The following is a 25861-nucleotide window of genomic DNA, read 5'->3' as shown; positions in this document are numbered from 1 at the left end:
AAGTGAGTCAGTGAATGTTCACAGACCTGGAGTCAGTGGCTGTGTACAGGCCGTGTGTCAGTGACTCTTTACAGACCGGGTTTCAGAGAGTCATCATGATCGGGAGTCAGTAAGTCTGTACAGATTGAGGTCAGTGACTCGGTGCAGGCCGGGGAGTCAGTGACGTTGTAAAGATCGGAATCATTGACTCTGCGCAGAGAGGGAGTCAGTGACTCTGTGCAGGCCGGGAGTCCGTGAGTCTGTATGCACCGGAATCAGTGACTCTTTTCGGACAGTGAGTCAGTGAACCTGTTCCGACCTGGATTCAGTGGCTGTCTACAGATCGGGTGTCAGTGACTCTGTACAGACCGGAAGTCAGTGACTCTGTAGAGACCGGGAGTCAGTGGCTCTGTAAGACCTGGAGTCAGTAACTCTGTACAGACTGGGCGTCAGTACCTCTGTACAAACCGGGCGTCAGTGACTCCGTACAGACGCGGAGTCTGTGAGTCTGTACAGACCGGGAGTCAGTGACTCTGTACAGTAGGGGAGTCATTGATTCTGTGCAGACCTGGAGTCGGTGACTCTGTACAGGCCGGGAGTCAGTTAATCTGTACAGTTCGGAATCATTGATTGTGTACAGAACTAGAGTCAGCGACTATGCACAGACCGGGAGTCGGTGATTCTGTACGTACCGCAAGTTGGTGACTCTGTATAGACCGTCCGTCAGTGATTCTGTACGGCCCGGGAGTCAGTTACTCTGTCCAGACCGGGAGTCAGTGAATCTGAATCGACCGGAAGTCAATTACTATGTACAGACCGTGAGTCAGTTAATCTGCATCGACCGGAAGTTAATTACTATGTACAGACCGGGAGTCAGTGACACTGTTCAGACCGGGAGTTAGTGTCTTTACACAGACTGGGTTTCAATGACTCTCTGCAGACCGGGAGTCAGTGAGTCTTCATGGACCGGGAGTCAGTTACTCTTTACAGACGTGGTGTCAGTGACTCTCTTCAGACCGGGAGTCAGTGACTGTACAGGCCAGGAGTCAGTGTCTCCGTACAGAACGGGAGTCAGTGAATCTGAATCGACCGGAAGTCAATTACTATGTACAGACCGTGAGTCAGTTAATCTGCATCGACCGGAAGTTAATTACTATGTACAGACCGGGAGTCAGTGACACTGTTCAGACCGGGAGTTAGTGTCTTTACACAGACTGGGTTTCAATGACTCTCTGCAGACCGGGAGTCAGTGAGTCTTCATGGACCGGGAGTCAGTTACTCTTTACAGACGTGGTGTCAGTGACTCTCTTCAGACCGGGAGTCAGTGACTGTACAGGCCAGGAGTCAGTGTCTCCGTACAGAACGGAATCAGTGAATCTGTACAGGCCGGGATTCCGTGACTCTTCATGGACCGGAATCAGTGACTTTGTTCAGACAGTGAGTCAGTAAAACTGTGCGGACCTGGCGTCAGTGGCTCTGTACAGACCGGGTGTCAATGACTGTGTACAGACCTGGAGTCAGTGTCCCTGGGCAGACCCGGATTCAATGGCTCTGTGCAGACCGGGAGTCGGTAATTCTGTACGGATTTGAATTCGGTGACTCTGACGGAAGTCAGTGACTCTGCAAAGACAGGAAGTCAGTTACTCTATACCGACCGCGAGTCAGTGACTCTTTATGGACCGGAATCATTGACTTTGTTCAGACAGTAAGTCAGTCAAACTGTGCGGACCTGGCGTCAGTGGCTCTGTACAGACCTGGAGTCAGTGTCCCTGGGCAGACACGGTATCTATGGCTCTGTGCAGACCGGGTGTCGGTGATTCGGTACGGATTTGAAGTCGGTGACTCTGACGGAAGTCAGTGACTCTGCATGGACAGGAAGTCAGCTGCTCTGTACCGACCGGGATTCAGTGACTCTGTGCATAGCGGGTATCAGTGAATCTCTGCAGACCTGGAGTCAGTGAATCTGTGCAGACCGGCAGTCAGTGATTCAGTCCAGACCGGGTGTCAGTGAGTCTTTACAGACCGGGAGTCAGTAATTCTGAACAGACCGAGTGTTAGTGACTCTGTCCAACCGGGAGTCAGTGACGCTGTGCGACCGGGAGTCAGTGATGCTATACAGACCTGGAGTCAGTGACTCCACACAGACCGGGAGTCAGTTGCTTTGTATAGAATGGGAGTCAATTACTCTGAACAGGCTGGGAGTCAGCGATTCTGTGCAGTTCGGAATCATTGATTATGCACTGATCTGGAGTCAGCGATGCAGTCCAGAGCGGGAGTCAGTGATTCTGTGCCGACTGGAAGTCAGTTACTCTGTACAGACCGGGATCAGTGACTCTGTGCAGACAGTGAGTCAGTGAATCTGTACAGACCGTGAATAAGTGACTCTGTACAGACCTGGAGACAGTGACTCGGTACAGGCCGGTGAGTCAGTGACTCTGTGCAGATGGGAATCATTGACTCTGTACAGAGAGGGACTCAGTGACTCTGTACAGATCGTTAGTCAGTGGCTCTGTCAGACCGGGAATCAGTAACTCTGTACAATCCTGCAATCAGTGACTCTGCACAGAACGGGAGTCAGTGAATCTGGACAGGCCGGGAGTCCGTGACTCTGTATGGACCGGAATCAGTGACTCTGTTCATACAGTGAGTCAGTGAAACTGTGCAGACCTGGAGTCAGTGGCTCTGCACAGATCGGGTGTCAGTGACTCTGTACAGACCGGAAGTCAGTGACTGTGTACACGCCGGGAATCCGTGACTCTGTATGGACCGGAATCAGTGATTTTGTTGAGACAGTGGGTCAGTGAAACTGTGCGGACCTGTCGTCAGTTGCTCTGTAAAGTGTTCCTGTGCAATCCGGTATTCAATGGCTCTGTGCAGACCGGTAGTCGGTGATTCTGTACGGACTTGAATTCGGTGACTCTGTGCAGACCGGAAGTCAGTGACTCTGCACAGACCGGAAGTCAGTTACTCTGTACAGACCGGGAGTCAGTGACTTTGTGCATAGCGGGAATCAGTGACTCTCTGCAGACCTGGAGTCAGTGAATATGTACAGACCCGGTGTCAGTGAGTCTTTACAGACCGGGAGTCAGTAACTCTGAACAGACCGAGTGTTAGTGACTCTTTCCAACCGGGAGTCAGTGACGCTGTACGACCGGGAGTCAGTGATGCTGTGCAGACCTGGAGTCAGTGACTCTGCACAGACGGAAGTCAGTTACAATGTATGGAACGGGAGTCAATTACTCTGTATAGGCCGGGAGTCAGCGATTCTGTGCAGCTCGGAATCATTGATTATGTACAGACCTGTAGTCAGCGACTCTGCACTGAGCGGGAGTAACTGATTCTGTACCGACCGGAAGTCGATTGCTCTGTACAGACCGGAATCAGTGACTCTGTGCAGACCGGGTGTCAGTGAGTCTTCATAGATCGGGAGTGAGTAAGTCTGTACAGACCGGGAGTCAGTGAGTCGGTACAGGCCTGGGAGTCAGTGACTCTGTACAGATCGGGATCATTGACTCTGTACAGAGAGGGAGTCAGTGACTCTGTGCAGACCGGTAATCAGTGGCTGTGTAAGACGGGGAATCAGTAAATTTGTACAGTCCTGCAATCAGTGAATCTGTACGGACCGGGAGTCAGTGACGTTGTACAGACGGGGTGTCAGTGACTCGCCACAGACCGGGAGTCAGTGACTTCAGAGGTCTGGAGTCAGTTTCTCTGTAGAGACCGGAATCAGTGAATCTGTACAGACTGGGAGTCAGTGAATCTGTACAGGCCGGGACTCCGTGACTCTGTATGGACCGGAATCAGTGACTCTGTTCAGACAGTGAGTCAGTGAAACTGTGCAGACCTGGAGTCAGTGGCTCTGCACAGATCGGGTGTCAGTGACTTTGTACAGACCGGAAGTCATTGACTGTGTACAGGCCGGAGAGTCAGTGACTCTGTACAGACCTGCAGTCAGTGGCTCTATACGGATCGGGAGTCAGTGACTTTTTACAGACGGGGTGTCAGTGACTCTCCGCAGAGTCACTGCCTCCCGGTCTGATCAGAGTCACTGACACCGAGAGTTCGTGACTCTGTGCAGACCGGAATCAGTGACTCTGTACAGACAGGGAGTCAGTGACTTTTTACAGACCGGCTGTCAGTGACTCTCTGCAGAGTAACTTCCTCCGGTCTGTGCAGAGTCACTGACACCGAGAGTTCGTGACTCTGTACAGACCGGAATCAGTGACTCTTGGACAGACAGGGAGTCAGTGAATCTGCACATACCAAGAGTCAGTGAATCTGTACAGACCGGGAGTCAGTGACGCTGTTGGACCGGGAGTCACTGACTCTGTACGGACCTGGCGTCAGTGGCGCTGTGCAGACCGGGTGTCAGTGACTCTGTACAGACGTGGAGTCGGTGTCCCTGTGCAGACCGGGAGTAAGTGACACGGGATAGACCGGATGTCAGTTACTCTGTACCGACCGGGATTCAGTGACTCTGTGCAGAGCGGGATTCAGTGACTCGCTGCAGACCTGCAGTCAGTGATTCTGTCCAGGCCGGGTGTCAGTGAGCCTTCACAGGCCGGGTGTCAGTGAGCCTTCACAGACCGGGAGTCAGTGATGCTGTACGACCGGGAGTCAGTGATGCTGCAAAGACCTGGAGTCAGTGACTCTGCACAGACCGGGGGTCAGGTACTCTGTATAGAACGGGAGACAATTACTCTGTACAGGCCGAGAGTCAGCGACTCCGTGCAGTTCGGAATCATTGATCATGTACAGACCTGGAGTCAGCGACTCTGTACAGAGCGGGAGTCAGTGATTCTGTACCGACCGGAAGTCGGTTACTCTTCACAGACCGGAATCAGTGACTCTGTGCAGACAGGGAGCCAGTGAATCTGCACAGACCTGGAGTCAGTGGCTCTGTGCAGGCCGGGTGTTAGTGACTCTTTACAGACCGGGTGTCAGTGAGTCTTCATAGATCGGGAATCAGTGACTCTGTACAGACGGTGAGTTAGTGAATCTGCACAGACCTGGAGTCAGTGGCTCTGTGCAGACCGAGAGTCAGTGACTCTGTACAGACGGGCTGTCAGTTACTCTCTCCAGACCGGGCGGCAATGATTCTGTACAGATTGGGAGTCAGTGATTCTTCATAGACCGGGAGTCAGAAACTCTCTCCAGACCGAGTGTCAGTTACTCCGTTCAGACCGGGTATCAGTGGCTCTGTACAGACCGGGAGTCAGTGACTCGGTACAGGCCAGTATTCAGTGGATCTGTAAGTCCGGGAATCATTAACTCTGTACAGTCCTGCAGTCAGTGACTCTGTACGGACCGGCAGTCAGTGACTTTGTACAGACGGGGTGTCTGTGACTGTACAGGCCTGGAGTAAGTGTCTCTGTACAGACCGGAATCAGTAAATCTGTACAGACAGGGAGTCAGTGAATCTCCACAGGCCGGGAGTCCGTGACTCTGTATGGACCGGAATGATTGACTCTTTTCAGACAGTGAGTCAGTGACTCTGTTCAGACCTGGAGTCAGTGACTCTGCACAGACCGGGAGTCAGTGACACTGTGTAGACCGAGAGTCAGTGACTCTGTGTAGACCGGAATCAGTGACCCTGCATAGACAGGGAGTCCGTGAATCTGAATATGCCGAGAGTCAGTGGCTCTGTACTGACCGGGAGTCAGTGACTGTGTACAGACCGGGAGTCCATGTCTCTGTACAGACCTCGAGTCGGGTTCCCTGCACAGACCGGGAGTCAATTGTTCTGTGCAGAACGGTAGTCTGTGATTCTGTACGGACCGAGAGTCAGTGAATCGGTACAGACGGGGAGTCATTGATTCTGTACAGACCTGGAGTCAGTGAATCTGTTCAAAACCTGGAGTCAGTGACGCTGTGCAGACCGGGATTCAGTGACTCCGTGCAGACCTGGAGTCAGTGAGTCTGTGCAGACCTGGAGCAAGTGACGATGCACAGACTGGGATTCAGTGAGTTTGTCCAGACCGGGAATCACTGAACCTGTACAGCCAGGGAATTATTGACCCTGTACAGACGGAGAGTTAGTGACTTTGCACAGACAGGGAGTCAATGACTTCTTTGGACCGTGTGTCATTGACTCTGTGCAGACCAGCAATCAGTGAGTCTGCACAGACCGGAGTCAGTGACAGTGCTTAGACCGGAAGTCAGTATCGCTGCACGGACCGGAAGTCAGTGACTCCATACAGACTGGGAGTCAGTGAATCTGAACATACCGAGAGTCAGTGGCTCTGGACAGACTGGTTTTCAGTATCTCTGTAGGACCGGGAGTCAGTGACTCTGTACAGACCGGTATCAGTGACTCTGTCTTGACAGGGAGTCCGTGAATCTGAACATGCCGAGAGTCAGTGGCTCTGTACAGACCGGGTGTCCGTTTGTCTGTCGGACCGGTCGTCAGTGATTCTGTGCAGACCTGGAGTCAGTGCCTCTGTACAGACCGGGAGTTAGTGTCTCTGTGCAGACCGGGAGTCAGTGTCTCTGTGCAGACCGGATACAGTGATTCTGTACAGACCTGGAGTCAGTGTCTCTGCACAGACCGGGAGTTAGTGTCTCTGGGCAGACCGGGGGTCAGTGTCCCTGTGTAGACCGGGATTCAATGGCTCTGTGCAGACCGGCAGTCGGTGATTCTGTACGGACTTGAAGTCGGTGAATCTGTACAGACCGGGAGTCAGTGACTCTGTGCAGACCAGGAGTCAGTGTTTCTGTCCAGACCGGGTGTCAGTGAGTCTTTACAGACCGGGAGTCAGTGACTCTGTGCATAGCGGGATTCAATGATTCTCCAGACCTGGAGTCAGTGAATCTGTACAGACCGGGAGTTAGTGGCTCTGTACAGACCGGGAGTCAGTGATTCTGTCCAGACCGGGTGTCAGTGAGTCTTCACAGACCGGGAGTCAGTAACTCTGAACAGACCGAGTGTGAGTGACTCTGTCCAACCAGGAGTCAGTGACGCTGTACGACCGGGAGTCAGTGATGCTGTGCAGACCTGGAGCCAGTGCCTCTGTACAGAACGGGTGTTCGTGTCTCTGTGCAGACCGGGAGTCAATTACTCTGTCCAGACCGGGTGTCAGTGAGTCTTTACCGGCCGGGAGTCAGTAACTCTGAACAGACCGAGTGTTATTGACTCTTCCCAACCGGGATTCAGTGACGATTTACAGATCTGGAGTCATTGACTCTGCACAGACCGGGAGTCAGTTGCTTTGTATGGAACGGGAGTGAATTACTCTGTACAGGCCAGGAGTCAGCGAATCTGTGCAGTTCGTTATCATTGATTATGTACAGACCTGGAGTCAGCGACTCAGTACAGAGCGGGAGTCAGTGATTCTGTACCGACCGGAAGTCGGTGACTCTGTACAGACCGGAATCAGTGACTCTGTACAGACCGGTAGTCAGTGGCCCTGTAAGACCGGGAATCAGTAACTCTGTACGGTCCTGGAGTCAGTGTCTCAATACAGACAGTTAGTCAGTAAATCTGTACAGACCTGGAGTCAGTGGCTCTGTAAAGAACGGGTGTCAGTGTCTCTGCACAGACCGGTTGTCAGTGAGTCTTCAGAGACCGGGAGTCGGTAACCCTGAACGAACCGAGACTTCGTGACTCTGCACCGACCTGGAGTCAATGACTCTGCACAGAACGGGAGTCAGTGACACTGCACAGACCGGAATCAGTGAATCTGTAAAAACAGGGAGTCATTGATTCAGTACAGACCTGGAGTCAGGTTCTCTGTCCAGACTGGGAGTCAGTGACTCTGTGCAGACCTGGAGTCAGTGTCCATGTGCAGACCGGGATACAATGGCTCTGTGCAGACCGGGAGTCGGTGATTCTGTACGGATCTGAAGTCGGTGACTCTGTGCAGACCGGAAGTCAGTGACCGTGCATAGACCGGAAGTCCGTTACTCTGTACAGACTCGGAGTCAGTGACTCTGTGCATAGCGGGATTCAGTGACTCTCTGCAGACCTGGAGTCAGTGATTCTGTGCAGACCTGGAGTCAGTGTCCCTGTGCAGACCGGGATTCAGTGACCGTGCATAGACCGGAAGTCAGTGGCTCTGTACAGACTGGTTTTCAGTATCTCTGTAGGACCGGGAGTCAGTGACTCTGTACAGACCGGTATCAGTGACTCTGTCTAGACAGGGAGTCCGTGAATCTGAGCATGCCGAGAGTCAGTGGCTCTGTACAGACCGGCTGTCAATTCGTCTGTCGGACCGGTCGTCAGTGACTCTGTACCGACCTGGAGTCGGTGCCTCTTTTCAGACCGGGAGTTAGTTTGTCTTTGCAGACCGGGAGTCAGTGTCTCTGTGCAGACCGGATACAGTGATCCTGTACAGACCTGGAGTCAGTGCCAGTGTACAGACGGGGAGTTAGTGTCTCTGTGCAGACCGGGAGTCAGTGTCTCTGCGCAGACCGGATTCAGTGATTCTGCACAGACCGGGAATCAGTGAATCTGTACAGGCCGGGGAGCCAGTGACTCTGTGCAGATCGGAATCATTGACTCTGTACAGGGAGGGAGTCAGTTACTCTGTAAAGACCGGTAGTCAGTGGCTCTGTAAGACAGGGAATCAGTAACTCTGTACAGTCCTGCAATCAGTGACTCTGTACGGACCGGGAGTCAGTAACTCTGCACAGACCGGGAGTCAGTGACACTGTGTAGACCGAGAGTCAGTGACTGTGTACAAACCGGGAGTCCATGTCTCTGTACAGACCTCGAGTCGGGTTCTCTGTACAGACCGGGGGTCACTTGTTCTGTACAGAACGGTAGTCTGTGATTCTGTACGGACCGGGAGTAAGTGAATCGGCACAGACGGGGAGTCATTGATTCTGTACAGACCTGGAGTCAGTGAATCTGTACAAAACCTAGAGTCAGTGACGCTGTGCAGACCGGGATTCAGTGACTCCGTGCAGACCTGGAGTCAGTCAGTCTGTGCAGACCGGGAATCACTGACCCTGTACAGCCAGGGAAGTATTGACCCTGTACAGACGGAGAGTTAGTGACTTTGCAATGACTTCTTTAGACCGTGTGTCATTTATTCTGTGCAGACCAGAAATCAGTGAGTCTACACAGACCGGTGTCAGTGACAGTGCTTAGACCGGAAGTCAGTGTCTCTGCACAGACCGGGAGTTAGTGTCTCTGGGCAGACCGGGAGTCAGTGTCTCTGTGCAGACCGGATTCAGTGATTCTGCACAGACCGGGAGTCAGTGACTCTGTACAGGCCGGGGAGTCAGTAACTCTGTACAGTCCTGCAATCAGAGACTCTGTACCGTCCGGGAATCAGTGACTTTGTACAGACAGTGAGGCAGTGAAACTGTGCAGACCTGGAGTCAGTGGATCTGTACAGATCGGGTGTCAGTGACTCTGTACAGACTGGAAGTCAGTGACTGTGTACAGGCCGGGGAGTCAGTGACTCTGTACAGACCTGGAGTCAGTGACTCAGTACGGACCTGGAGTCAGTGACTTTGTACAGACGGGGTGTCAGTGTCTCTCTGCAGAGTCATTGCCTTCCGGTCTGTACAGAGTCACTGACACCGAGAGTTCGTGACTCTGTACAGATCGGAATCATTGACTCTGCACAGAGAGGGAGTCAGTGACTCTGTACAGGCCGGGAATCCGTGAGTCTTTATGCACCCGAATCAGTGACTCTTTTCGGACAGTGAGTCAGTGAACCTGTGCCGACCTGGATTCAGTGGCTGTCTGCAGATCGGGTGTCAGTGACTCTGTACAGACCGGGTGTCAGTGAATCTGTACGGGCCGAGAGTCAGTGAATCTGTACAGTTCGGAATCATTGATTGTGTACAGATCTAGACTCAGCGACTCTGCACAGACCGGGAGTCGATGATTCTGTACGTACCGCAAGTCGGTGACTCTGCACAGACCGGCCGTCAGTGATTATGTACATCCCGGGAGTCAGTTACTCTGTCCAGACCGGGAGTCAGTGAGTCTGCATCGACCGGAAGTCAATTACTATGTACAGACCGTGAGTCAGTGACACTGTTCAGACCGCCATTCAGTGTCTTTGCACAGACTGGGTATCAGTGACTCTCTGCAGACCGGGAGTCAGTGAGTCTTCATAGGCCGGCAGTCAGTTGCTCTTCACAGACGTGGTGTCAGTGACTCTCTTCAGACCGCGAGTCAGTGACTGTGTACAGACCGGAATCAGTGAATCTGTACAGGCCGGGAGTCCGTGACTCTTTATGGACCGGAATCAGTGAGTCTGTTCAGACAGTGAGTCAGTCAAACTGTGCGGACCTGACGTCAGTGGCTCTGTGCAGACCGGGTGTCAATGAATGTGTACAGACCTGGAGTCAGTGTCCCTGGGCAGACCTGGATTCAATGGCTCTGTGCAGACCGGGAGTCGGTGATTCTGTACGGATTTGAAGTCGGTGACTGTAATGGAAGTCAGTGACTCTGCATAGACAGGAAGTCAGTTACTCTGTACCGACCGGGAGTCAGTGACTCTGTGCATAGCTGGTATCAGTGACTCTCTGCAGACCTGGAGTCAGTGAATCTGTGGAGACCGGCAGTCAGTGATTCAGTCCAGACCGGGTGTCAGTGAGTCTTTACAGACCGGGAGTCAGTAATTCTGAACAGACCGAGTGTTAGTGACTCTGTCCAACCGGGAGTCAGTGACGCTGTGCGACCGGGAGTCAGTGATGCGATACAGACCTAGAGTCAGTGACTCCACACAGACCGGGAGTCAGTTACTCTGTATAGAATGGGAGTCAATTACTCTGAACAGGCTGGGAGTCAGCGACTCTGTGCAGTTCGGAATCATTGATTATGCACAGATCTGGAGTCAGCGATGCTGTACAGAGCGGGAGTCAGTGATTCTGTGCTGACTGGAAGTCAGTTACTCTGTACAGACCGGGATCAGTGACTCTGTGCAGACAGTGAGTCAGTGAATCTGCACAGACCTGGAATCAGTGGCTCTGTACAGGCCGGGTGTCAGTTTCTCTGCACAGACCGGGTGTCAGTGAGTCTTCATAGATCGGGAGTCAGTAAGTCTGTACAGAGCGGGAGTCAGTGACTCGGTACAGGCCGGGGTGTCAGTGTCTCTGCACAGACCGGGTGTCAGTGAGTCTTCATCGACCGGGAATCAGTAACTCTGTACGCTCCTGCAGTCAATGACTCTGTACAGACCGGAATCAGTTAATCTGTACAGATAGGGAGTGAGTGAATCTGTACAGACCAGGAGTCAGTGACTTTGTCCAGACGGAATGTCAGTGACTCTCCACAGACCGGTAGGCAATGAGTCTTCATGGACCGGGAGTCAGTAACTCTGAACGGACCGACAGTTAGCCACTCTGTTCCGAACTGGAGTCAGTGACTCTGCACAGACCAGGAGTCAGTGACCCTGTAAAGACCGGAATCATTGACTCTGTACAGCCAGTGAGTCAATGATTCTGTACAGACCTGGATTCAGTGGCTCTGCACAGTCCGGGTGTCAGTGATTCTGTACAGACAGGAAGTCAGTGACTCTGTACAGGCCGGGGAGTCAGTGACTCTGCACAGACCTGAAGTCAGTGGCTCCATACATTCCGGGTGTCTGTGACTCTGCACAGAGCAGGTGTCAAAGACTCTGCACAGAGAGGGATTCAGTGACTCTGTACAGACCGGTAGTCAGTGGCTTTGTAAGACCACGAGTCAGTAACTCTGTTCAGACCGGGCGTCCGTGACTCTGTACAACACGGGAGTCAGATGATTCTGTACATACCTGGAGTCAGTGCCTCTGTACGGAACAAGAGTCAATGAGTCTGTACAGACCGGGAGTCAGTGACTCTGTACAGTCGGGGAATCACTGATTCTGTACAGACCTGGAGTCAGTGAAGCTGCACAGACCGGGTGTCAGTGACTATCTACGGACCTGGAGTGAGTGAGTCTGCACAGACCTGCAGCAAGTGACGCTGCACAGACCGGAAGTTAGTGAATCTGGACAGACCGGGAGTCAATGTCTCTCGACGGACGTGGAGTCAGTGAGTCTGCACAGACCTGGAGGACGTGACTCTGTACAGATCGTGAGTAAGTGATTCTGTACAGACCGGAGTCAGTGACTCTGCACAGACCGTGCGTAAGTGACTCTGTACAGACCTGGAGACAGTGACTCGGTACAGGCCATGGAGTCAGTGACTCTGTGCAGATCGGAATCATTGACTCTGTACAGGGAGGGACTCAGTGACTCTGTACAGATCGTTAGTCAGTGGCTTCTGTATGGACCGGAATCAATGACTCTGATCAGACAGTGAGTCAGTGAAACTGTGCAGACCTGGGGTCAGTGGCTTTGTAAAGACCGGGTGTCAGTGACTCTGCACAGACGTGCATTCAGTGTCCCTGTGCAATCCGGGATTCAATGGCTCTGTGCAGACCGGAAGTCAGTTATTCTGTACAGACCGGGAGTCAGTGACTTTGTGGTGAGCGGGATTCAGTGACTCTCTGCAGACCTGGAGTCAGTGAACCTGTACAGACAGGAAAGTAGTGGCGCTGTGCAGACCGGGTGTCAGTGAGTCTTTACAGACCGGGAATCAGTAACTCTGAACAGACCGAGTGTTCGTGACTCTGTCCAACCGGGAGTCAGTGACGCTGTGCAACCGGGAGTCAGTGATGCAGTGCAGACAAGGAGTCAGTGACTCTGTCTAGAACGGGAGTGAATTACTCAGTACCGGCCGGGAGTCTGCGACTCTGTGCAGTTCGGAATCATTGATCATGTACTGACCTGGAGTCAGCGACTCTGCACAGAGCGGGAGTCAGTGATTCTGTACCGACCGGAAGTCGGTGACTGCACAGAACGGAATCAGTGACTTTGTGCAAACAGTGAGTCAGTGAATCTGCACAGACCTGGAGTCAGTGGCTCTGTACAGGCCGGGTGTCAGTGACTCTTTACAAACCGGTGTCAGTGCGACTTCACAGATCGGGAGTCAGTAAGTCTGTACAGACCGGGAGTCAGTGACTCGGTACAGGCCGGGGAGTCAGTGACTCTGTGCAGATCGGAATCATTGACTCTGCACAGAGAGGGAGTCAGTAACTCTGTACAGGCCGGTAGTCAGTGGCTCTGTAAGACCGGGAGTCAGTAACTCTGTATAGTCCTGCAATCAGTGACTCTGTACGGACGGGAGTCAGTGACACTGCACAGACCGGGAATCAGTGACTGTACAGACAGCGAGTCAGTGAATCTGTACAGGCCGGGAGTCCGTGACTCTGTATGGACCGGAATCAGTGAAACTGTGCAGACCTGGAGTCAGTGGCTCTGCACAGATCGGGTGTCAGTGACTTTGTACAGACCGGAAGTCAGTGACTGTGTACAGGCCGGAGAGTCAGTGACTCTGTACAGACCTGGAGTCAGTGACTCTGTCCGGACCGGGAGTCAGTGACTTTTTACAGACGGGGTGTCAGTGTCTCCCTGCGGAGTCACTGCCTTCCGGTCTGTACAGAGTCACTGACACCGAGAGTTCGTGACTCTGTACAGACCGGAATCAGTGACTCTGTACAGACAGGACGTCAGTGAATCTGTACATCCCGAGACTCAGTGAATCTGTACAGTCCGGGAGTCAGTGACTCTGTAGGAGCGGGAATCACTGACTCTGTACGGACCTGGCGTCAGTGGCTCTGTACAGACCTGGATTCAGTTTCCCTGTGCAGACCGTGATTCAATGGCTCTGTGCAGACCGGGAGTCGGTGATTCTGTACTGACTTGAAGTCGGTGACTCTGTGCAGACCGGAAGTCAATGACTCTGCATAGACCGGAAGTCAGTTACTCTGTACAGACCGGGAGTCAGTGACTCTGTGCATAGCGGGATTCAGTGACTCTCTGCAGACCTGGAGTCAGTGAATCTGTACAGACCGGGAGTAAGTGACTCTGTGCAGACCGGGAATCAGTGATTCAGTCCAGACCGGGTGTCAGTGAGTCTTTACAGTCAGTAACTCTGAACAGACCGAGTGTTAGTGACTCTGTCCAACCGGGAGTCAGTGACGCTGTACGACCGGGAGTCAGTGATGCTGTGCAGACCTGGAGTCAGTGACTCTGCACAGGCTTGAGTCAGTTACAATGTATAGAACGGGAGTCAATTACTCTGTATCGTCCGGGAGTCAGCGACTTGTGCAGCTCGGAATCATTGATTATGTACATACCTGGAGTCAGCGACTCTGTACTGAGCGGGAGTCACTGATTCTGTACCGACCGGAAGTCGATTGCTCTGTACAGACCGGAATCAGTGACTCTGTGCAGGCCTGGGAGTCAGTGACTCTGTACAGATCGGGATCATTGACTCTGTACAGAGAGGGTGTCAGTGACTCTGTGCAGACCGGTAGTCAGTGGCTGTGTAAGACGGGGAATCAGTAACTTTGTACAGTCCTGCAATCAGTGAATCTGTACGGACCGGGAGTCACTGACTCTGCACAGACCGGGAGTCCGTGACTCTGTATGGAACGGAATCAGTGACTCTGTTCAGACAGTGAGTCAGTGAAATTGTGCAGACCTGGAGTCAGTGGCTCTGTACAGAACGCGTGTCAGTGACTTTGTGCTGACCGGAAGTCATGGACTGTGTACAGGCGGGGGATTCAGTGACTCTGTATAGACCTGGAGTCAGTGACTCTATACGGACCGGGGTTCAGTGACTTTTTACAGACGGGGTGTCAGTGACTCTCTGCAGAGTCACTGCCTTCCGGTCTGTACAGAGTCACTGACAGCGAGAGTTCGTGAATCTGTCCAGACCGGAATCAGTGACTCTTGTACAGACAGGGAGTCAGTGAATCTGCACATACAAAGAGTCAGTGAATATGTACAGACCGGGAGTCAGCGACTCTGTAGGACCGGGAGTCACTGACTCTGTACGGACCTGGCGTCAGTGGCGCTGTGCAGACCGGGTGTCAGTGATTCTGTACAGACGTGGAGTCAGTGTCCCTGTGCATAGCGGGATTCAGTGACTCTCTGCAGACGTGGAGTCAGTGAATCTGTACAGACCGGGAGTAAGTGACTCTGTGCAGACAGGGAATCAGTGATTCTGTCCAGACCGGGTGTCAGTGAGTCTTTACAGACCGGGAATCAGTAACTCTGAACAGACCGAGTGTTAGTGACTCTGTCCAACCGGGAGTCAGTGACGCTGTACGACCGGGAGTCAGTAATGCTGTACAGACCTGGAGTCAGTGACTCTGCACAGATCGGGGGTCAGTTACTCTGTACAGAACGGGAGTCAGCGACTCTGTACAGAGCGGGAGTCAGTGATTTTGTAGCGACCGGAAGTCGGTTACACTTCACAGACCGGAATCAGTGACTCTGTGCAGACAGTGAGTCAGTGAATCTGCACAGACCTGGAGTCAGTGGCTCTGTACAGGCCGGGTGTCAGTGACTCTTTAAAGACCGGGTGTCAGTTACTCTGTTCAGACGAGGTATCAGTGACTCTGTACAGACCGGGAGTCAGTGACTCGGTACAGGCCGGGGAGTCAGTGACTCTGCACAGATCGGAATCATTGACTCTGTACAGAGAGGGCGTCAGTGACTCTGTTCAGACCGGTAGTCAGTGGCTCTGTAAGTCCGGGAATCATTCACTCTGTACAGTCCTGCAGTCAGTGACTCTGTACGGACCGGCAGTCAGTGACTTTGTACAGACGGGCTGTCTGTGTCTGTACAGGCCTGGAGTAAGTGTCTCTGCACAGACCGGAATTAGTGAATCTGCACAGACAGCGAGTCAGTGAATCTGCACAGGGCGGGAGTCCGTGACTCTGTATGGACCGGAATGATTGACTCTTTTCAGACAGTGATTCAGTGACTCTGTACAGACCTGGAGTCAGTGACTCTGCACAGACCGGGAGTCAGCGACACTGTGTAGACCGAGAGTCAGTGACTTTGTGCAGACCGGAATCAGTGACACTGCATAGACAGGGAGTCCGTGGATCTGAATATGCCGAGAGTCAGTGGCTCTGTACTGACCTGGAGTCAGTGACTGTGCACAGATCGGGAATGCATGTCTCTGTACAGACCTCGAGTCGGGTTCTCTGTACAGAACGGTAGTCTGTGATTCTGTACGGACCGGGAGTCAGTGAACCGGGACAGACGGGGAGTCAGTGAATCTGTTCAAAACCTGGAGTCAGTGACGCTTTGCAGACCGGGATTCAGTGACTCCGTGCAGACCTGGAGTCAGTGAGTCTTTGCAGACCTGGAGCAAGTGACGATGCACAGACTCGGATTCAGTGAGTTTGTCCAGACCGGGAATCACTGACCCTGTACAGCCAGGGAATTATTGAACCTGTACAGACGGAGAGTTAGTGACTTTGCAAAGACAGCGACTCAGTGACTTCTTTAGACGGTGTGTCATTGATTCTGTGCAGACCAGCAATCAGTGAGTCTGCACAGACCGGAGTCAGTGACAGTGCTTCGACCGGAAGTCAGTTTCGCTGCACGGACCGGAAGTCAGTGACTCTCTGAAAATGGGGATTCAGTGAATCTGAACATACCGAGAGTCATTTGCTCTGTACAGACTGGTTTTCAGTATCTCTGTATGACCGGTAGTCAGTGATTCTGTGCAGACCTGGAGTCAGTGCCTCTGTACAGACCGGGAGTCAGTGTCTCTGTGCAGACCGGATACAGTGATTCTGTACAGACCTGGAGTCAGTGTCTCTGCGCAGACCGGGAGTTAGTGTCTCTGGGCAGACCGGGAGTCAGTGTCTCTGTGCAGACCGGATTCAGTGATTCTGCACAGACCCGGAGTCAGTGACTCTGCACAGTCCTGCAATGAGAGACTCTGTACCGTCCGGGAATCAGTGACTTTGTACAGACAGTGAGTCAGTGAAACTGTGCAGACCTGGAGTCAGTGGATCTGTACAGATCGGGTGTCAGTGACTCTGTACAGACCGGAAGTCAGTGACTGTGTACAGGCCGGGGAGTCAGTGACTCTGTACGGACCTGGAGTCAGTGACTTTGTACAGACGGGGTGTCAGTGTCTCTCTGCAGAGTCATTGCCTTCCGGTCTGTACAGAGTCACTGACACCGAGAGTTCGTGACTCTGGACAGATCGGAATCATTGACTCTGCACAGAGAGGGAGTCAGTGACTCTGTACAGGCCGGGAGTCCGTGAGTCTGTATGCGCCGGAATCAGTGACTCTTTTCGGACAGTGAGTCAGTGAACCTGTGCCGACCTGGATTCAGTGGCTGTCTACAGATCGGGTGTCAGTGACTCTGAACAGACCGGAATTCAGTGACTCTGTAGAGACCGGGAGTCAGTGGCTCTGTAAGAACTGGAGTCAGTAACTCTGTGCAGACCGGGCGTCAGTAACTCTGTACAGACCGGACGTCAGTGACTCCGTACAGACCCGGAGTCTGTGAGTCTGTACAGACCGGGAGTCAGTGACCCTGTACAGTAGGGGAGTCATTGATTCTGTACAGACCTGGAGTCGGTGACTCTGTACGGTCCGGGAGTCAGTGAATCTGTACAGTTCGGAATCATTGATTGTGTACAGATCTAGAGTCAGCGACTCTGCACAGACCGGGAGTCGGTGATTCTGCAAGTACCGCAAGTCGGTGACTCTGTACAGACCGGCCGTCAGTGATTCTGTCCGGCCCGGGAGTCAGTTACTCTGTCCAGACCGGGAGTCAGTGAATCTGCATCGACCGGAAGTCAATTACGATGTGCAGACCGGGAGTAAGTGAATCTGCATCGACCGGAAGTCAATTGCTCTTTGCAGTCCGAAAGTCAGTGACTCTGTTCATAGCGGTATTCAGTTACTCTCTGCAGACCTGGAGTCAGTGAATCTGTACAGACCGGGAGTAAGTGACTCTGTGCAGACAGGGAATCAGTGATTCTGTCCAGACCGGGTGTCAGTGAGACTTTACCAACCGGGAATCAGTAACTCTGAACAGACCGAGTGTTCGTGACTCTGTCCAACCGGGAGTCAGTGACGCTGTACGACCGGGAGTCAGTGATGCTGTACAGACCTGGAGTCAGTGACTCTGCACAGACCGGGGGTCAGTTACTCTGTACAGAACGGGAGTCAGCGACTCTGAACAGAGCGGGAGTCAGTGATTTTGTACCGACCGGAAGTCGGTTATTTTTACAGACCGGAATCAGTGACTCTGTGCAGACAGTGAGTCAGTGAATCTGCACAGACCTGGAGTCAGTGACTCTGTACAGGCCGGGTGTCTGTGACTCTGCACAGATCGGAATCATTGACTCTGTACAGAGAGGGATTCAGTGACTCTGTTCAGACCGGTAGTCAGTGGCTCTGTAAGTCCGGGAATCATTAACTCTGTACAGTCCTGCAGTCAGTGACTCTGTACGGTCCTGCAGTCAGTGACTTTGTACAGACGGGGTGTCTGTGTCTGTACAGGCCTGGAGTAAGTGTCTCTGCACAGACCGGAATCAGTGAATCTGTACAGACAGCGAGTCAGTGAATCTGCACAGGGCGGGAGTCCGTGACTCTGTATGGACCGGAATGATTGACTCTTTTCAGACAGTGAGTCAGTGACTCTGTACAGACCTGGAGTCAGTGACTCTGCACAGACCGGGAGTCAGCGACACTGTGTAGACCGAAAGTCCGTGATTCTGTGCAGACCGGAATCAGTGACACTGCATAGACAGGGAGTCCGTGAATCTGAATATGCCTAGAGTCAGTGGCTCTGTACTGACCGGGAGTCAGTGACTGTGTACAGACCGGGAGTCCATGTCTCTGTGCAGACCTCGAGTCGGGTTCTCTGCACAGACCAGCAGTCAATTGTTCGGTACAGAACGGTAGTCTGTGATTCTGTACGGACCGGGAGTCAGTGAACCGGTACAGACGGGGAGTCATTGATTCTGTACAGACGTGGAGTCAGTGAATCTGTTCAAAACCTGTAGTCAGTGACGCTGTGCAGACCGGGATTCAGTGACTCCGTGCAGACCTGGAGTCAGTGAGTCTTTGCAGACCTGGAGCAAGTGACGATGCACAGACTCGGATTCAGTGAGTTTGTCCAGACCGGGAATCACTGACCCTGTACAGCCAGGGAATTATTGAACCTGTACAGACGGAGAGTTAGTGACTTTGCACATACAGGGAGTCAGTGACTTCTTTAGACCGTGTGTCATTGATTCTGTGCAGAACAGCAATCAGTGAGTCTGCACAGACCGGAGTCAGTGACAGTGCTTAGACCGGAAGTCAATTTCGCTGCACGGACCGGAAGTCAGTGACTCTATGCAGATTGGGATCCAGTGAATCTGAACATACCGAGAGGCAGTGGCTCTGCACAGACTGGTTTTCAGTATCTCTGTAGGACGGGTAGTCAGTGATTCTGTGCAGACCTGGAGTCAGTGCCTCTGCACAGACCGGGAGTTAGTGTCTCTGTGCAGACCGGGAGTCAGTGTCTCTGTGCAGACCGGATACAGTGATTCTGTACAGACCTGGAGTCAGTCTCTCTGCACAGACCGGGAGTTAGTGTCTCTGGGCAGACCAAGAGTCAGTGTCTCTGTGCAGACCGGATTCAATGATTCTGCAAAGACCGGGAGTCAGTGACTCTGTACAGGCCGGGGAGTCAGTGACTCTGTACAGTCCTGCAATCAGAGACTCTGTACCGTCTGGGAATCAGTGACTTTGTACAGACAGTGAGTCAGTGAAACTGTGCAGACCTGGAGTCAGTGGATCTGTGCAGATCGGCTGTCAGTGACTCTGTACAGACCGGAAGTCAGTGACTGTGTACAGGCCGGGGAGTCAGTGACTCTGTACGGATCTGGAGTCAGTGACTTTGTACAGACGGGGTGTCAGTGTCTCTCTGCAGAGTGATTGCCTTCCGGTCTGTACAGAGTCACTGACACCGAGAGTTCGTGACTCTGGACAGATCGGAATCATTGACTCTGCACAGAGAGGGAGTCAGTGACTCTGTACAGGCCGGGAGTCCGTGAGTCTGTATGCACCGGAATCAGTGACTCTTTTCGGACAGTGAGTCAGTGAACCTGTGCCGACCTGGATTCAGTGGCTGTCTACAGATCGGGTGTCAGTGACTCTGTACAGACCGGAAGTCAGTGACTCTGCAGAGACCGGGAGTCAGTGGCTCTGTAAGAGCTGGATACAGTAACTCTGTACAGACCGGGCGTCAGTAACTCTGTACAGACCGGGCGTCAGTGACTCCGTACAGACCAGGAGTCTGTGCGTCTGTACAGACCGGGAGTCAGTGACCCTGTACAGTAGGGGAGTCATTGATTCTGTACAGACCTGGAGTTGGTGACTCTGTACGGGCCGGGAGTCAGTGAATCTGTATAGTTCGGAATCATTGATTGTGTACAGATCTAGAGTCAGCGACTCTGCACAGACCGGGAGTCGGTGATTCTGTCCGGACCGCAAGTCGGTGACTCTGTACAGACCGGCCGTCAGTGATTCTGTACGGCCCGGGAGTCAGTTACTCTGTCCAGACCGGGAGTCAGTGAATCTGCATCGACCGGAAGTCAATTACTCTGTGCAGATCGGGAGTCAGTGAATCTGCATCGACCGGAAGTCAATTGCTCTGTGCAGTCCCAAAGTCAGTGACTCTATGCATAGCGGTATTCAGTTACTCTCTGCAGACCTGGAGTCAGTGAATCTGTACAGACCGGGAGTTCGTGGCTCTGTGCAGACCGGGAGTCAGTGATTCTGTCCAGACCGAGTGGTGGTGACTCTGCCCAACCGGGAGTCAGTGACGCTGTACGTCCGGGAGTCAGTGATGATGTTCGGACCTGGAGTCGGTGACTCTGTACAGACCGGAATCAGTGACTCTGTACTGACAAGGAGTCAGTGAATCTGTGCATACCGAGAGTCAGTGGTTCTGTCCAGACCGGGTGTTAGTGAGTCTTTACAGACCGGGAATCAGTTACTCTTTACAGACGTTGGGTCAGTGACTCTCTTCAGACCGGGAGTCAGTGACTGTACAGGCCAGGAGTCAGTGTCTCTGTACAGACCGGAATCAGTGAATCTGTACAGGGCGGGAGTGCGTGAATCTTAATGGACCGGAATCAGTGACTCTGTTCAGACAGTGAGTCAGTGAAACTGTGCGGACCTGACTTCAGTGGTTCTGTACAGACCGGGTGTCAATGTCTTTGTGCAGACCTGGAGTCAGTGTCCCTGGGCAGACCCGGATTCAATGGCTCTGTGCAGACCGGGAGTCTGTGATTCTGTACGGATTTGAAGTCGGTGATTCTGACGGAAGTCAGTGACTCTGCATAGACAGGAAGTCAGTTACTCTGTACCGACCGGGAGTCAGTAACTCTGAACAGACCGAGTGTTTGTGACTCTGCCCAACCGGGAGTCATTGACGCTGTCCGACCGGGAGTCAGTGATGCTGTGCAGACCAGGAGTCAGTTACTCTGCACAGACCGGGAGTCGGTGATTCTGTCCGTACCGCAAGTCGGTGACTCTGTACAGACCGGCCGTCAGTGATTCTGTGCGGCCCGGGAGTCAGTTACTCTGTCCAGACCGGGAGTCAGTGAATCTGCATCGACCGGAAGTCAATTACTATGTACAGACCGGGAGTCAGTGACACTGTTCAGACCGGGAGTCAGTGACTTTGCACAGACTGGGTATCAATGACTCTCTGCAGACCGGGAGTCAGTGAGTCTTCATAGACCGGGAATCAGTTACTCTTTACAGACGTTGGGTCAGTGACTCTCTTCAGACCGGGAGTCAGTGACTGTACAGGCCAGGAGTCAGTGTCTCTGTACAGACCGGAATCAGTGAATCTGTACAGGGCGGGAGTGCGTGAATCTTAATGGACCGGAATCAGTGACTCTGTTCAGACAGTGAGTCAGTCAAACTGTGCGGACCTGACTTCAGTGGTTCTGTACAGACCGGGTGTCAATGACTGTGTGCAGACCTGGAGTCAGTGTCCCTGGGCAGGACCCGGATTCAATGGCTCTGTGCAGACCGGGAGTCGGTGATTCTGTACGGATTTGAAGTCGGTGACTCTGACGGAAGTCAGTGACTCTGCATAGACAGGAAGTCAGTTACTCTGTACCGACCGGGAGTCAGTGACTCTGCATAGCGGGTATCAGTGACTGTCTGCAGACCTGGAGTCAGTGAATCTGTGCAGACCGGCAGTCAGTGATTCAGTCCAGACCGGGTGTCAGTGAGTCTTTACAGACCGGGAGTCAGTAATTCTGAACAGACCGAGTGTTAGTGACTCTGTCCAACCGGGAGTCAGTGACGCTATACGACCGGGAGTCAGTGATGCTATACAGACCTGGAGTCAGTGACTCCACACAGACCGGGAGTCAGTTACTCTGTATAGAATGGGAGTCAATTACTCTGAACAGGCTGGGAGTCAGCGACTCTGTGCAGTTCGGAATCATTGATTATGCACAGATCTGGAGTCAGCGACTCTGTACAGAGCGGGAGTCAGTGATTCTGTGCCGACTGGAAGTCAGTTACTCTGTGCAGATCGGGAGTCAGTGAATCTGCATCGACCGGAAGTCAATTGCTCTGTGCAGTCCCAAAGTCAGTGACTCTATGCATAGCGGTATTCAGTTACTCTCTGCAGACCTGGAGTCAGTGAATCTGTACAGACCGGGAGTTCGTGGCTCTGTGCAGACCGGGAGTCAGTGATTCTGTCCAGACCGAGTGGTGGTGACTCTGCCCAACCGGGAGTCAGTGACGCTGTACGTCCGGGAGTCAGTGATGATGTTCGGACCTGGAGTCGGTGACTCTGTACAGACCGGAATCAGTGACTCTGTACTGACAAGGAGTCAGTGAATCTGTGCATACCGAGAGTCAGTGGTTCTGTCCAGACCGGGTGTTAGTGAGTCTTTACAGACCGGGAATCAGTTACTCTTTACAGACGTTGGGTCAGTGACTCTCTTCAGACCGGGAGTCAGTGACTGTACAGGCCAGGAGTCAGTGTCTCTGTACAGACCGGAATCAGTGAATCTGTACAGGGCGGGAGTGCGTGAATCTTAATGGACCGGAATCAGTGACTCTGTTCAGACAGTGAGTCAGTGAAACTGTGCGGACCTGACTTCAGTGGTTCTGTACAGACCGGGTGTCAATGTCTTTGTGCAGACCTGGAGTCAGTGTCCCTGGGCAGACCCGGATTCAATGGCTCTGTGCAGACCGGGAGTCTGTGATTCTGTACGGATTTGAAGTCGGTGATTCTGACGGAAGTCAGTGACTCTGCATAGACAGGAAGTCAGTTACTCTGTACCGACCGGGAGTCAGTAACTCTGAACAGACCGAGTGTTTGTGACTCTGCCCAACCGGGAGTCATTGACGCTGTCCGACCGGGAGTCAGTGATGCTGTGCAGACCAGGAGTCAGTTACTCTGCACAGACCGGGAGTCGGTGATTCTGTCCGTACCGCAAGTCGGTGACTCTGTACAGACCGGCCGTCAGTGATTCTGTGCGGCCCGGGAGTCAGTTACTCTGTCCAGACCGGGAGTCAGTGAATCTGCATCGACCGGAAGTCAATTACTATGTACAGACCGGGAGTCAGTGACACTGTTCAGACCGGGAGTCAGTGACTTTGCACAGACTGGGTATCAATGACTCTCTGCAGACCGGGAGTCAGTGAGTCTTCATAGACCGGGAATCAGTTACTCTTTACAGACGTTGGGTCAGTGACTCTCTTCAGACCGGGAGTCAGTGACTGTACAGGCCAGGAGTCAGTGTCTCTGTACAGACCGGAATCAGTGAATCTGTACAGGGCGGGAGTGCGTGAATCTTAATGGACCGGAATCAGTGACTCTGTTCAGACAGTGAGTCAGTCAAACTGTGCGGACCTGACTTCAGTGGTTCTGTACAGACCGGGTGTCAATGACTGTGTGCAGACCTGGAGTCAGTGTCCCTGGGCAGGACCCGGATTCAATGGCTCTGTGCAGACCGGGAGTCGGTGATTCTGTACGGATTTGAAGTCGGTGACTCTGACGGAAGTCAGTGACTCTGCATAGACAGGAAGTCAGTTACTCTGTACCGACCGGGAGTCAGTGACTCTGCATAGCGGGTATCAGTGACTGTCTGCAGACCTGGAGTCAGTGAATCTGTGCAGACCGGCAGTCAGTGATTCAGTCCAGACCGGGTGTCAGTGAGTCTTTACAGACCGGGAGTCAGTAATTCTGAACAGACCGAGTGTTAGTGACTCTGTCCAACCGGGAGTCAGTGACGCTATACGACCGGGAGTCAGTGATGCTATACAGACCTGGAGTCAGTGACTCCACACAGACCGGGAGTCAGTTACTCTGTATAGAATGGGAGTCAATTACTCTGAACAGGCTGGGAGTCAGCGACTCTGTGCAGTTCGGAATCATTGATTATGCACAGATCTGGAGTCAGCGACTCTGTACAGAGCGGGAGTCAGTGATTCTGTGCCGACTGGAAGTCAGTTACTCTGTGCAGACCGGGATCAGTGACTCTGTGCAGACAGTGAGTCAATGAAACTGCACAGACATGGAGTCAGTGGCTCTGTACAGGCCGGGTGTCAGTGTCTCTGTACAGAACGGGTGTCAGTGAGTCTTCATAGATCGGGAGTCAGTAAGTCTGTACAGACCGGGAGTCAGTGACTCGGTCCAGGCCGGGGTGTCAGAGGCTCTGTTAGACCGGGAATCAGTAACTCTGTACGGTCCTGCAGTCAGTGACTCTGTACAGGCCGGAATCAGTTGATATGTACAGACAGGGAGTCAGTGAATCTCTGCAGACCAGGAGTCAGTGACTTTGTCCAAACGGAAGGTCAGTGACACTCCACAGACCGGCAGGCAACGAGTCTTCATAGACCCGGAGTCAGTAACTCTGAACGGACCGACAGTTAGCCACTCTGTTCAGAACTGGAGTCAGTGACTCTGCACAGACCGGGAGTCAGTGACCCTGTAAAGACCGGAATCATTGACTCTGTACAGACAGTGAGTCAATGAATCTGTACAGACCTGGATTCAGTGGCTCTGCACAGACCATGTGTCAGTGGCTCCGTACAGTCCGGGTGTCAGTGATTCTGTACAGACAGGAAGTCAGTGACTCTGTACAGGCCGGGGAGTCAGTGACTCTGCACAGACCTGAAGTCAGTGGCTCCATACATTCCGGGTGTCTGTGACTCTGCACAGAGCAGGTGTCAAAGACTCTGCACAGAGAGGGATTCAGTGACTCTGTACAGACCGGTAGTCAGTGGCTTTGTAAGACCACGAGTCAGTAACTCTGTTCAGACCGGGCATCCGTGACTCCGTACAAAACGGGAGTCAGATGATTCTGTACAGACCTGGAGTCAGTGCCTCTGTACGTACCAAGAGTCAGTGAGTCTGTACAGACCGGGAGTCAGTGACTTTGTACAGTCGGGGAGTCACTGATTCTGTACAGACCTGGAGTCAGTGAAGCTGCACAGACCGGGTGTCAGTGACTCTCTACAGACCTGGAGTGAGTGAGTCTGCACAGACCTGGAGGAAGTGACGCTGTCCGACCGGGAGTCAGTGATGCTGTACGGACCTGGAGTCGGTGACTCTGTACTGACAAGGAGTCAGCGAATCTGTGCATACCGAGAGTCAGTGAAGCTGTACAGACCTGGACTCGGTGACTCTGTCGGACCGGGAGTCACTGACTCTGAACGGACGTGGATTCCGTGTCTCTGTACAGACAGTTAGTCAGTGAATCTGTTCAGACCTGGAGTCAGTGGCTCTGTGCAGACCGGGTGTCAGTGACTCGATTCAGACCTGGAGTCAGTGTCGCTGCGCAGACCGGATTCAATGGCCCTGTGCAGACCGGGATTCGGTGATTCTGTACGGACTTGAACTCGGTGACTCTGTGCAGACCGGTAGTCAGTGGCTCTGTCACACCGGGTATCAGTAACTCTGTACAGTCCTGCAGTCATTGACTCTGTACGGGCCGGGAGTGAGGGACTTTGTGCAGACCGGGTGTCAGTGACTCTCTACAGAGTCACTGCCTTCCGGTCTGTGCAGAGTCACAGACACCGAGAGTTCGTGACGCTGTA

Source organism: Heptranchias perlo, chromosome 33, assembly GCF_035084215.1.
Source record: "Heptranchias perlo isolate sHepPer1 chromosome 33, sHepPer1.hap1, whole genome shotgun sequence".
In the NCBI taxonomy this organism is placed as follows: domain Eukaryota; kingdom Metazoa; phylum Chordata; class Chondrichthyes; order Hexanchiformes; family Hexanchidae; genus Heptranchias; species Heptranchias perlo.
Note: the sequence above shows the minus strand (reverse complement) of the source record.